The sequence below is a fragment of the Nelumbo lutea genome, chromosome 1, assembly GCF_056320005.1.
Source record: "Nelumbo lutea isolate HS-2025 chromosome 1, American lotus-T2T, whole genome shotgun sequence".
Classification (NCBI taxonomy): domain Eukaryota; kingdom Viridiplantae; phylum Streptophyta; class Magnoliopsida; order Proteales; family Nelumbonaceae; genus Nelumbo; species Nelumbo lutea.
Genome location: NC_142684.1, coordinates 42,185,052 through 42,200,271, shown reverse-complemented (window position 1 = coordinate 42,200,271; position 15,220 = coordinate 42,185,052). Strand labels below are relative to the sequence as shown.

General features: G+C 32.4%; 2 long non-coding RNA genes across 2 annotated transcripts; one reads left to right on the top strand and one right to left on the bottom strand.

Annotated features, from left to right (window-relative positions):
* Positions 1-1,719: 1,719 nt before the first annotated feature.
* On the top strand, positions 1,720-7,329 carry LOC148874397 (uncharacterized). Its single transcript, XR_016105561.1, has 3 exons — positions 1,720-2,205; positions 6,812-6,922; positions 7,078-7,329. It is a non-coding gene; the product is annotated as an uncharacterized LOC148874397 (long non-coding RNA).
* Positions 7,330-12,901: 5,572 nt separating this feature from the next.
* Positions 12,902-14,375, bottom strand: LOC148874396 (uncharacterized). Its single transcript, XR_016110199.1, has 3 exons — positions 13,507-14,375; positions 13,323-13,385; positions 12,902-13,171 (listed from the first exon to the last, which is right to left on the bottom strand). It is a non-coding gene; the product is annotated as an uncharacterized LOC148874396 (long non-coding RNA).
* Positions 14,376-15,220: the final 845 nt, after the last annotated feature.

Below are 15,220 nucleotides of genomic sequence, written 5' to 3'. Positions count from 1 at the left end.
AAAAATTCTTGAAGGTAGAAAAATAATTAGGAAATAGTATTCAAATTAATAATAATTTAATATTTTACAAAATTAATAACGAAATTATGTAATAATATGATAAATTATAATTTTGTGGACTAGTAAATTCAATAAATAATTTATATTTTAAATTTTAAATAAAGATATTATATAAATAACTAAATAATATTGTAAATAACTAATTTCAATTATATCAATTTATGATAACTCTAGAAAATAACATTCAAGACAGTTAATATTTATAAATGATAATTTTAAAATCTTAATCTATATTTATTATATATTTATCTATACTAAAATTAATGTTTATTGTATTTTGATTACTTATTTATTATTTTTTTGTGATAAATATATTTTCAATAATTATTGGAGATTAAACTACTATTATTTAACTTTTTAAATTTAATTTATTGTACTTATTGTGTTTATTTTATTATTGTTATAATTTATTGATTAATAATTATTAGAGATTAAACTATTTATTGACTAATTTAATATTTTTTTAGTTTTTTTTTGCATTTTGTAATTACTGTATTTTCATTATCAATATATTTTCAATAGTTGTGTATTTTTGCTATAAATTTTCAATAAGTATTGGAGACTAAAATGTTGTTATTTATTAGAGATTAGACTTTTAATTTAGCTGAAATTAGGAGTGTTCACAGGTTGGTTCAGCTCGATATAGGTTGTTTGGCTGACCAAATTGACTTGGTCAGGTTAGGGAGTTGGTCACCCAAAACAGATTGACCAGTAGTAAAAACTGACCGATTCGGGTTGTATCAGTTTGGGTTGATTTTCAGTTTGGTCGATTGGTTCAAAATATTTAAACTTAAAAAATTAAAATTAAATTTAAAAATTTATAGTGACATTAGTAAAATATAAATTTAATAATTAAATTTATGATATAAAATATTTTAGACTAAGAAACATTAGTATATATCTATGGTAAAGTAATTTGATTTTGGTTGATTTACAAATAGCCAAAGCGAAACTGATCCACCTAGGTCGGGTTAGGAAATTGTTGAAACAAAGCCGACTAGAAATACTAGAATACTGACTAGCTCAGGTCAAGCTGGTTGCTTTCATCAGTTTGATTCATAACCCAAGCTGAAATTAATTAATTATTTTTGTATTGTATAAAGTTATTAAAACTAGTATATATAATATAAATAATTTTTAATTATTAATTTTAAAAAGTTAAAATATAAAAAAAATTATATACCCTTATGTGTTTCTATTGTTTAACTTTCACTTCACAAATCCCATGCATCGCAAAGGTCCTTACTAGTATCGATCTATTATTGCCTCTGCATCTAGCATTGGGTAGATCTCATACAATAATTGTTATATTTCAACCGTATTTTTTGTTTCACTTCTTTTGGAACAATCACCAACACTTTTTCGATTATGGATCTACTACCAAAAATTCAATGAGTAATCTCAGCATTCAATGTGTATTCTATTTCATTTTGGGATTCTAGCATAAAGAGGCAACTTTTGACCTTTATTGGCAATAAAAAGTAGTTGCTTTGTAAAATATCAAAGGCAAGGAATCTTTTACAAGGTAATATCACAAAGGGCAGTAAAATATGAGGTGCATACATCGTATTGGATATGCCTTGAATGTATTTTTTATGACAAAACTGACCCTGTTTATAACAATCTCTTTTTTCTCTTTTTTCTCCCAAATGAATTGAAAACCCAAAGAAATCTTTCTGCCTTCTCTTGTTCATAATCGCCTGAAACTTTTGAAACCCCATCTTCTTAGAAAATCAACTAAAACCATAAGAAACCTTGGTCATCTCCCTCCAAAATCAAAAATAAACCCTATTCTTGACTTCGTTCTTTCATTTGAAACCAAGTTCATCTTTCTGTCTTCTCTTCTTCCACAGAATCTCTTGAAACCTTTATTCATATTCTTTCCTAAGAAATCTATCAAAACCCAGAGAAACCCTAGTCATCTCCCTCCAAACTCAAAAACAAACCCTACTGTAGCCTTCGTTCTTCATACAGAACCCTATTAAAACCCTAAGCGAAATATAGAGTGTTGATTGGGGTGTTTACTGGTTCCCAGTCATTTATATCTCCTCTCTCACTCTTGCTAACTACAGCAATTGGTTCGGCTTCTCCTTTGTTGTTATCATTGTCTCAACCCTCAATGAAGACATTTTTTTTACTAAAAAGGTAAGTACATAACTTCTCTTCGTTATCCATTAACTGGTTTTTTATAGAAGATTTCAGGCAATCATCAATAAACAATTTGGTAGAAGATTTTACATACAGTGAAGTCATTTCATGAAAATTTGAAAATAAAATTCAGAATTTTAATTTGTTTGCTTGTCTTTGATTATGCCTTCAAGTTAAAAATAATGGCATGCGAATTGTTTCTTTTATATGATATTACTTTGCAACAAAAATATCTTACTTTTTTCATTTAATTCTGCACAATATATAATGCAACCCTATAAGAAGCATTGAAGCTAGGCTTGCTAAGTGCCAAACCATATGTAAAGCAAAGATAATTTCAAAAACCTAACAGTTACCAAAAATGGGTTCATTGGAGATTGTAAAGTGTGATTACAAATCCAAATCTTGAACAAATAACATAGGAAACTAATAATCTTGTGACTTTTAGAGCTATTGAATTACCTGAGTTAATTTCTCTAGCTAATAAACATGCCTTTTTTTAGATAAAGGTAATGCATTAAAATAAGGCATAAACAAAATATATAAGGCCCTGCTCAAAAGGAATTTGAAATAGGGGAATAAACTGAGAATTAAGTTAATTACGCTACAGATCTAGATACAAAAAGATTCATGGAATAAAAAAAAATTAAAGTTAAAAGGTACCCTTTAGTTGTTTGTGAATTACAAGCCATGAATAGGTTCAACACCATAAGCCTTTTAAAATCGTATCTATTGTATTGTAATTATTTTTAAAATTTCTCCTATTTCTCTCCATCCATAGAGACTAGATCATATCTGTCGGAATTACTTCCCACAAGACTTTCCCACACAAGCTAGCTACATACGACGCTTGGCTCCACCACTACCAGTCCCCTTTTTACAAGCAAATTTGTTGCCAGGCATTTTACAAGAGTGGTTGTCCTAACAAGAAGCCTACCTTAAGAAGCACAACTATTTTCCAAACTCTCTAATTTGGGAATCTCTTTTCACCCTTACTGCTTAGGATTTTATAAAAGGAATTAACAGAGAAAATCCCCCGAGCTTTCTCCCAACTACTTTCTTCTATCTGACCTAGAGAGGTCTGGTCTGATGGGACTGAGTGCTTGCATCAAATCCATCCATTGAGCTATTTCCTAGTTGTTCAGGTTTCTTCTGAAAGTGGGTGACTTACAGACCTATCATAAAAAGTAAACCTCTGCCACCAAGCAATCTTTATTTTGAGTCATATCAAATAGTAGGGGTGTTTACGGGTCAGGTTGAGTCATTTTCTTCAACCAACTCGACTTAGTCGATTTACTTATTGACTAAACTGGCATGTCCGACCCTGAAGAAAAACCAACCCAAACATGAAGGGTCGGTTTGGGTCGGTTTATCGGTTTAGTCAGTTTTTATATATATATTTTAAACTAAAACACCTATTTCTAAAGATCTATTTATATTTAAATTTATTTCTTTTTAGTTTTTATGCAAAATCAAAATATATATTTAAATTAATTAGTTTTTTATGCAAAACTGATTTATTTGTCAATATATATTTAAATTTATACAAAACTGAATTAAATTTTATACCATTGTATTATATTTGTATTGGTTTTACGTTTTTAGTTTTTATCATAAATAACCATTTTTTTCAAAGTTTAAATAAACACAAATAAAATATATCAACCTTTAACATATATGGTAGGTACTAATTAATAATTACTTAAACAGTTAAACATATAGGATTTGTTCGGTTTGGTTTGGTTTTGATTTTCATGTATGAAAACCAAAACCGAACCGAATTATCGGTTTATTTTTTCATACAAACTGAAATCGACCAATGGTTATAAAAAACCGACCAACTTGGATTGGGTAGGGCCGGTTTGGTCAGTTTGACATTTAATGTGAACATCCCTATCAAATAGAACTAGAAATTTCTCCTTTAAAGAATGCTCTCTAGACCACCAATCCCTCCAAAATTCTTCTTCATTGTGGTTGTCCTGATTTCAAGCCCCAATCGAAACCAAGGGTTTTCTTTATTACAAAGATAACATACAAAACACATTCTCTTCATTAACTTTGGTATATGTTCCCATCAATGTAATGGAGAAATAATTTGGTATAACTTCATACAGGTAAATAGAATGTTATAAAACATATTCTCTTTTCAATTATTTTAATTATTGAAATGGGCTTTTAAATTAAGAAAAGCAGAGAAGTAATGAATGTTAAAGAAGATAGAATGACTCATAGATGTTGAAAGGGTCCAGCAAGCTACATCAACATCCTCAGTGAGTTGTAAAAAAAGTGAATAAAAAGAGTGATTCTAGCTATTAGATTTTGAATTATTAAGGAATGTGCTACGTTTGTAGAATCTCAAATTACTAAATTTTGACTACAGGTTTAATCTAATTCGGTTACATATGGGTTCTATAACTTTTCTGGTTTCCAAAAATTATCATTCCCAAATTACAAGACGTAAGACTCAAGTTACCATATCTCTCTTTGTGCTTGGCCTTATAATATATATTTGGACATAGATGGCCAGATTAGATTAAACTTCTTATTTGGGTTACTAACCCTTATGATGACACCTATGGGTTACTAAAATTTATCAGTCCTAAAATTGGGAAAAGTTGTCACTTCTCAACCTTAAATCACAAGATGAAGGGGTCAATTGACCATTCTTTGTTTATACTTAGGTAATTAACCATTATGATGTATATTTAGACATTGATTGTCAGACTAATTAAATTTTAGATTAATTTGGCCACATATGAGTTCAATAACTTTTCTTGGATTTTAAAAACTGAGAAAAATTTTCAACCCTCAATCACAAGATGTGGGTCAAGTGACCATTCTCTGGTTATACTAGGAACACTAACCCTTTATGGTGTTTATTTGGGCATTGATGGAAAAATTAGTGAAATTTTAGTTTAATTTATCCACCTATGGCTTTGATAACTTTTCCTGGTTTTCTAAAACTGTGAAAAGTTTCCTCCATAATTCACAAGATGTAGATGTCAAGTGACACCATTAAACTTTTTGTGTTTGGGTCAATAATCCTTATGATGCATAATTTGGCATTGATAGCCAAATTGATTAAATTTTATTCTAACTTGGCCACATATGGGTTTAGTAGCTTTTCTTGGTTTTCAGAAATTGATAAAAGTTCCTAATCCTAAATCAAAAAATGTAGGGGCCAAGTGATAATTTCTCTCTTTTTACTTGGGTTACTAACCCAAATGATGAATATTTAAACACCAATGGCTAGGTTTATTAAATTTTAAACTAATTCAGCAACATATGAGTTCAATAAGTTTTCTTGGTTTTTGAAAACTGAGAAAAGTTCTCAACCGTCAATCACAAGATGTAGGCATCAAGTGACACTAGTAAACTCTTAGAATTTAGGTTAATAATCTTTATGATGCATAATTTGATACTAGTGGCCAAAGTGATTAATGTTTATTTCTAATTTGACCACATATGGGTTTGGTAACTGTTCTTGTTTTTAGAAACCTAGAAAAATTCTCAGCCCTAAATCACAATATGTAGGGGTCAAGTGACCATTCTCTGTCTATACTTGGATAAATAACCATTATGATGTATATTAGGACACTAATAGTCAAACTAATTACATTTTAGACTAATTTGGCTACATATTAGTCCAGTGGCAAACTTTTCATGTTTTTTAAAAACTAAGAAAAGTTTTCAACCCTCTATCACAAGATGTACAAGTCAAGTGACCATTCTTTGGTTATACATGGGATACAACCCCTTTACGATGTATATTTGGGCATTCATGACAAAATGGAGGAAATTTTAGTTTAATTTACCCACCTATGGGTTGGCAAATTTTCTTGGTTTTCTAAAATTGAAAAACATTGTCTGCCCTAAAACACAAGATGCATGGGTCAAGTCACCATTTTGCTATTTGTACTCGAGTTACTAACCATTAAATTGCATATATTATAAGTTACAGAGGTGTAGTGACCATTTCACTTGGTTTTTGGGTTACTAATCCTTATGATATAAATTTTGACACTGATGGCCAAAGTGGTTAAATTTTGTTATAATTTGGACAAATATGATTTCAATAACTTTTCTTGGTTTTATAAAAATTAGGAATTCTCAACCCTCAATCACAAGATGTAGGGGTCAAGTGATCATTCTTTGGTTATACTTGGGTTACTAACCATTATGATGTATATTTGGGCATTGATGGAAAAAATGATGAAATTTTAGTTTAATTTATCCACATATGGGTTCGGTAACTTTTTGGGTTTTTAAAAACTGAGAAAAGTCTCTAGCCCTAAAATACAAGGTGTATGGGTCAAGTCACCGTTCATTATTCGTACTGAGGTTACTAACCATTATAATATTGACACTAATGACCAAATTGATTAAAGTTTAATCTAAATTATCCACCAATGAGTTCAATAATTTTTCTTGGTTTTCAAAAATTGATAAAGGTTGTCAGCCCTAGATCACAAGTTGTAGGTTTTTCACTCTTCATTTTTGGGTTACTAATACTTATGATGTATGTACTAAAGGAGAAATTTGTTGCTTTTTTCCATGCTGAAATTATAAGTATTTATTGATCTAATTTACTCTCTTTTTGTAGGAAAAATTTTATGAACAACATCTTTTTAATGCAAAATGAAAAATAAATGGAAAATGGAAGTATGCAATAGTGTTCCATCCCAAAATGGCAATGGGTATCATTCTCAAACAAGTTAAGAATCTTTTTTATATTAAATTAATTTGTTCTATTATTATAACTCTTGTGGGTTGTTTTCTCCTTTATAGCACCGATGTATGAGATGCATTTTAAGGAAAGTCTAATGAAAGCTTTGGTGTCTTATTCAAATTTTGGTGTACTTCCTGCAGGAGACGTCAGATCCAATTGGAAGAATAAGATAGCAACACCAAAACAAGATTAACCACTTCCTTTCATGATCAACATTGAACAAGTTGCATATCAACTTCTGTTATTTGCTTTGGCTCATAGTAGTACATCTTATAAATGAGTTAAATGTGAAATTAGTTTGTACCTTTTGTCATGATGTTAAAGTAATCTTTTTTGTATCTAAATAAATACTTAATGATAATTCATTTTGGGCCAAAGTGTCCATGAAATCACAACCTTCCATACCTAATTTTAAAACAAAATGGGTACTTGATGGTAGATCTATCAATTTTGAAGAGGAAAACTTTTCTTCATTTTCAAATATTAAGGATAGTTATTGGCTTAATACATGGGAAACCATCACTTATACGGGGACAAGGAACCAACAAGGGTCATTATATGCATTAGAGAAGCTTTTAATACAAGGAACAAGAAATACATGGTAACATACCCTATGACTATTGGTTTAAGGTTGAGAGTTTTTCTTGGATTTCTAAAACAAAGGAAAGTTGTCAAATCCATGGTCAATTTTTTTTTACCATAGAACAATTTGCATAGGGGAAAGTAATCATCCTTTTTTTCGTACTTAGCCCGATAACTCTTATAATGCATATTAGGACACTCAAGGTCAGATATGTTGGGCATATGCCTAATTGGGGTATGTACTCAAAAATTTCTTCAGTTTGTAAAAACCAAAAAAAGTTATCAATTCTAAAGTAATGGTCATATAGGTTATTTGGACATGTCTACTTTCATACGTGAAATTTTAACTTGTATAATGTATATTGGTACACTCATGGACCAAAGATAGGTTTAATTTGGTTATGTATGCACCCAATAAACTTTCTTGCTTTACAAGAAACAAGAAATTTATAACCCTAAAGCAATGGTCATATATCTCAAGTCAACATGCCTCTCTTCATAATTGGCTCATTGACTCTTTAATACATATATACATGAACACTTGTGGTTAGATATGCCAAGGATATGCCTAATTGGGGAATGCATGTGGTCGAAAATTTTTCTTGGTTTTTCATGTTGGGCTAAATGGATTTAATTGCCAATCCTAGATGGGTCATATGGATGTTTCGTATAAAAATGGATGTTAATTTTACACATGGTCAAATGAAAACTTATCTGTGTGCTTGGACTACTATTACTTATAAACATTGATGGTCAAATTGATAAAAGTTAGGTCTTATTTGGGCACATATGGGCTAGGACTTTTGGCTCTTAAAAACCTAGAAAAGTTCTCAACTTTAAATCACAAGACAAGGGTCAAGTGAACATGTTTTTCTTTGTACTTGGGATACAAACCTTTATATAATGTATTTTGTGACACTTATAGTTGAATCAGTCATCCATGGGCGTATCTTGACCACATATGAATTTGATAATTTTTCTTCGTTTTAAAAAACTGAGAAATGTTCTCAACTCTAAATCACAAAACTTAGGGTTGATTGGACATGTCTCTCTTTGTACTTGGACTACTAACCGTTATCATAGATATTGGGATCCTTATAATCGTTCAATTACTTTTCTTAGATCTAAGGTTGACAACTTTTCATAGTTTTTGAAACCAAGAAATGTTACTGAACCATATGGTCAAGTTAGACCAAAATTTAATCAATTTGGCCATTGGTGTGTAAATATACATCTTAATGATTAATAACCCAAATACAAAGAGTGAAATGTTCACTTGGCCCCTACATCTTGTGATTTAGAGTTGAGAACAATTTTCAAATTTTAAAAATCAAGTAAATTACAAAACACGTATGTGGCCAAATTAGTCTAAAATTTAATCAATTTGGTCATCAGTGTTTAGATACACATCATGAGGATTAGTAAACTGAATACAAAGAATGAAATGGTACCCCCACATCTTGCTATTTATGGTTAAGAATTTTTCTCGATTTCTAAAAACCAAGAAAACTTGCAGAACTAATATGTGGTCAAATTAAATTAAAATTTAATCAATTTGGCCTTTGGTGTCTAACTATACACCATAAGGATTAGTAACCAAAATACAAAGACTAAACCAGTCATTTGACCCCTATATCTTGTGATTTAGGATTGCCATTTTTCTTGGTTTTTGAAGACCAAGAAAAGCTACATAACGCATAGGTGAATAAATTAAACTAAACTTTAATCAATTTGACCATCAGTCTCCAAATGCATATTATTATGGTTAGTAACCCTAGTACGAAGAGTGAAGTGGTCACTTGACCCCTACATCTTGTGATTTAGGGGTAAAAACTTTTTTTCTTTTGAAAAACCATGAAAAGTTACTGGACCTATATGTGGCCAAATTAGAACAAAATTTAGTCAATTTGACCATCAATGTCTAAATATACATCATAAGGGTTAGTAACCCAAGTACGAGGAGAGAAATGATCACTTGACCTCTGCATCTTTTGAATTATAGAGTAAAACTTTTCTTGATTTTTTGAAACCAAGAAAGCGTACTGAACTCATATGTGGCCAAATTAAATTCATCCTCAATGAATTTGGCCATTATCCCAAAAATGAAAACAATCGAGTCCACTAAACTATTAGTTCTAGAGATCTAAAGTTAAAAACTTTTCTCAATTTTGGAAAACTAAGAACGGTTACTAAACCCATTGTGTCCAAATTGTGAACATCCCAAGAATTGAATAAAATACTTTATTTGGTAGTGGCCAAATTATGCTCCTCCACTACACAATATTGACTAATGGCCTTCTTGAACTCCTTGTGATCTGTAAAGTTCATGCTAATTTCAAATGAGAGGTTTGCAAATTTAATCTTCACATTGGAGTTTATAAATATTCTTTTAGATAAATTGTCATCTTCTATGGGTTTTCATAATCGCTTGTTGGTTCATAATTAGATAGTAGAGATAGTCCACTATCGTCATGACATGGTTGCATATTCCCATCTAGGTATCTTATAATTTATAGTCATTATATCACCATATAGTACATCACATAACTTTCCAAATGTTTCAATGATGTTTACATAGTCTACTAATATTCTATTTACTTTGCACACGTGCTGAACAAAACCACACAACACATCCTATCTTGATATCATGACAATTCAAACTGTTCCCAGAATTTACAATAAATGTAAATATTTTCGTACTCATACCTATAAAAAGTCAAAGAAAAACAATTAGACAAGATGGTAGAATGTAAATTGAGCATCTATCTATATATTACAGAAAATGAAATTTAGCTAGGGCAATCGTTAATATGGGGTAAAGAGGAGAAAAATAAAATAAGTGAGAATTAGAAACATATTTTTTTTCCTGTCAAATGTTGTTTTTCAAGAAAATTGTTCATTATCTTTCTTTATTTTAATCCATATTTTGTGCACATTTGTGAAATGTCACAAAAATAGAGCTGAAATATTTTTGGTTTACAATCCATTCATTTTTTTCTTGGTTTTCAAAAATTGAGAAAAATTAGCAACCCTAAATCACAAGATGTAGGGGTCAAGTGACCATTTGCCTATTTGTACTTGGATTGCTAACCCAAATGATGTATATTTGGACTCTAATGGCCAAAGTAATTAAATTTTATACAAATTTGTTCACATATGGGTTTAGTACATTTATTGGTTTTCGATAACCAAGAAAAGTTCTCTAACTCTAAAATCACAAGATGTAGGGATCAACTGACCATTTCACACTTCATACTTTGGTTAATAACCATTATAATGTATATTTAGACATTGATGGCCAAATTGATTAAAATTTAGTTTAATTTATTCACCTATGGGTGAGTAAGTTTTTTTGGTTTTCAAAACTGAGAAAAGTTGTCAGCATTAAATTACAAGATGTATGGGCCAAGTAACTATTTCTCTTTTTGTACTTGAGTTACTTACCCAAATGGTATATATTTGGCAGCTTATGGCCAAATATGGACTAAATTTTAAACTAATATGGTGACATATGGGTTCAGTAATTTGTCTTGATTTTCAAAAATTGAGAAAAGTTTTCAACCCTAAATCACAAGATGTAAGGGTCAAGTGATCTTTTTTCTTTTCTTTCAACTTGGGTTACTAACTTAAATGATGCATATTTGGACACTGTTGGCCAAGTTGATTAAAGTTTAGTTTAATGTTATCCACCTATGTCTTTAGTAACTTTTCTTGGTTTTCAAAAACTGAGAAATGTTGCCAACCCTAAATCACAAAATGTAGGAGTCAAGTGATCATTTCTCTCTTTTCACTTGAGTTACTATCCCAAATTGTGTATATTTTGTCACTAATGGCCAAATTGATTAAATTTGAGAATAATTTGGCCATGAGCTTAGTAACTTTTCTTGGTTATCAAAAACTGAGAAAAGTTGTCAAACCTAAATCATAGGATGTAGGGGTCTAGTGACCATTTCTGACTTTGTTCTTGGGTTACTAACCATTATAATGTATATTTGGACACCTATGGGTTCAATAAATTTTCTTGTTTTTCAAAAATTGAGAAAATTTGTCAACCCTAGATTACAAGATATAGGGGTGAAGTGACCATTCCACTCTTTGTATTTGGGTTACTAATCCTTATTGATGTATATTTTTACACTAATGGTCAAATTCTTCTATCATTAAATCACATGCTCAAATTCACAACTTTGTGTCTTCTAGTAGAGAACTAATTTTTAGATTGTTAGTGGAGACCTATAGGAAGGTTTTATATTTTTTCCCAAAAGTTAAAAGGGGAAAGGGGAAAAAACATCAACTGGGACAAAAAAAATTGTTAAGTGAAGGAAGGAAATGGTAGCTATTTTTTATTTTGAAATAGTAGAAGGTAAGTAGTGCAAAGAGAGGTAGCTTGACATGGGCTTCATTCCAAGAATGAAGATGAATCACAAGACAAAGTCAAAACAAAAGTTTACAACAAGACAATGATAGCTTTATGAACTTCTAATCCCATGTTGTTGGGGTAGATGAGAATTGACATGAGATTCATGCTTTGCATGGGCTTTAATAAAGCCTAGATTAGTAACCCAAGCAATGTCTTTCCTTGAAGAGGCAATGAAATTGAGCCTTTATTTGGTTTCAGTTAAAACGAAGGAAAATGAACTATTTCTAAGAAATCATAATTTTATAGTTTTTCATGCAAAATAACAGCAATACCAATCAACGTAACAAGCGTGGAATCAAAACACACACACAGAAAAAGCATGGTCCATCCCTAATTCTTAGGAAAAAGGTTGGTCATCTTTGTTCATATCTTGTAGCACTCATACATTTCTCAATTATTCAAGTTCATTTCCTAAGTGAAATACTAGGAAATCTCTTTTTCCTTTATTGAGATTGTTATTAAATCCATGATCATATTTATTCAAGAAACCATCAAACCAACTTATGACCAAATAGATTCAAAATTTCCACTATAATAACCAGAATCTGGAGTCTTCTTATATAGATCAATAGATAAAGATAAAATAAAAAATTTACTTATTAGGATTAGGTGGCTGCTATAATTCTAATCATGTGCTCTTACCAAATAAGAGTCAAATTAAAATAAATAAATAAATAAAGTAAAATGAAACCTTTACTCCAGCTTGAAATGAAAGATGAAAAACAACCTCCTACATATATGTGTTATCACCAAGATTAAATCATGAATAATTTAGTACTAGAAAAGAGAAAAAAGGAAAAGAAAATTTGAAAAGAAATTCATTAATAACTTCTCTTACTTGAACAATCTTCTATGACGTTGGGCATTTGGTACATAGCAAGCAACTCCTAACACATATATTCTTCTACACAAACCAAATGAAGTTTCGAAGAATTCACCCTTGATTTATCCAGATAGAAGGAAAAAGGGAGAATTTCTACTTCTTTCATATATGTAATTAAACTAAAAAATTTATTTGAAAAAAAAAACAATCAAAATTAAAAATCCATGAACATATGTGCTGGAAGAAATAACATGAAGGCGTCTTCCAAGTCAAGTCTCTCAGCAATATTGAAACTGATTACGTATGGAAGCAATGATGATGACCTCCTTCTTTTGAAATCTCCTCCCTATCTTCTCTATGTTTTCTTATTAACTCCTTGTTATTGGTGGCAGAAGTTAGCACTCGATCCCTTTGTCCAACACAAAAGAGATAAAGAGGTTTAAATGGATGCACTAACATGAAGGTTAAGGAGAAGGGAGATAAAAACCTATGAAAGAGAAAATAAGTTTACAAAAACATATAAAACCAGCTAAAAAGAGGAGAAATAGAATGATTCTTACAGAGATGTGAGTGGAAGAGAAAACTTTGTTCTCCAGGTTCGGTTCCATGAAAACTACTGCAAACTTCGAAGTTCAAGTTCAAAAGAGTAAAGTGAGAGAAAAGCATTAGAAAGTTAGAAATATTGGTTGTATTTATAGGGGCATTTTTTGAATAATAAATGTATATAGCTACAGTAATCCATACCGTATATAGATGATGTAGGCACTTACAGCTCGGGCCAGCGACGCAGGCAACGTGGCGGAGCACGGCGCACAAAGCAGACCCAATGGGGGGGCGCGTGCAGAGCACAGGCTGGCGCATGACACGGGTCAATAGCATAGCCGCACGCAGTGGCCTCGCGACGGCCGCGCCCTCCAAATTGGATCACATCCTTTCCGTCCGCGTTCACCTACCTCCAGGCGGTCCCGAGTATAAATAGGGGGTGACCCCCAAGGTGAGCATCTAGACTCTTCACAGTTGAGAACTACCTTGCTTCCTTTATGGCCTCGTCTGAATCTACCAACCTTAGACCTTGTCCACTTTTAATCTCATCCATACTAACTTGATTGTCAGAGTCTCTGCCTCGGGTTAGCACCCCGTGCCTCTAACATTCTCTCTTCCCTCAAATAAACTTGCACTCTAAAAAACTTGCTTTAAAATCAACTCCTAAGATTCATCCGAGATGGCAAGAAACACTAGGAATGCTTAGAACCTAGTTACAATGGACCAATTTCAGGCGGTCCTCAATCAGCTTGATAACCTCGTACAGAGGCTGGACGAGGTGGGGCACTCGACAAGAGGCCGCCCTCAAAGTGGCACCATGGCGGTCAAGTGTCTCCAAACCCGCTAGGCATCGGCATAGTTGGATCCAACAGGGCCAACCCCTCAAAGTCCAACAACAACTGATATGGAAACCAGCTGCCGAGGACCTCCCAACCCCTAGTCGACGGGGGGATGAATCAGCTCAATCTTGTGACCATCGCCGAGACCAAGGACATTGTCGCCGATGAAAAAGCACCCGGGATGAAGGCAGACGATCAGGCCTCCACAACACCTTTCAAGGGCTGAGGGCCAATGTTGCGCCTGAATTTTGTGAAACTTATTAGGAACTTTCTCTTAATCTTTTTTATTTCACTTAATTTCTATCAAACCAAACGTAAGACCCATTCTTTTTCACTGCAAACAAGGGACCCATTAGGTGGATGTTTGGTGTGGCTAAATTTGTTAAACAACCAGCACCCCACCATTTCTGTTGCACCCATAAATCTGTTTGGTTGTAAAAAAAATAGCTAATTAGGCAGTTTCTTCATTGTTTCATGAGTATAGATTGGTTAGGTACACCTCACTGCCATGATCATTCTCAAGTACATGCCCAATTAACGAATCTACAAATTAATTGGGCTTCCTCAAAAAGGCAAATCCAGATTTGCTCATCATAGAGCGGAGCCACACATCGGGAATATCTCCATCCTTGTAAGTTCATTCATGTGGAGATGTTTCCAATGCACCGCTACAACATGGTGTGAGGTTGGTGTGAGGCAAGTTCAGCTTTAGTCAGTGCAAGTATGTATTTATACGATCCGTTCAAATAGCCTCTTATAACCTTACATAGAGAATATTTTCTTATAAAATAAAACACACAAGTATGGAGATATTCCCAATACAAGACCGTAAAAACTGCTCGAACAGGCATTGCATACGTTGACCGCTTCAAGAAGGAGGAGCCCGAGGTCTGGGAGCTCGACCCCATGGTCTCCATGCATGCAGCCATTAATGGCCTCCTACTGGGCTCAACTCTCAAGTGCTTAGTTTCCAAGACATTGCCGAAGTCCAAGGCAGAATTTTTTAAGAAAGCTCCGAAGTACATTTCTGTCGAGGAGTCCTCGGTTGGAAATCATCAGGATGGAGAGGCCGACCA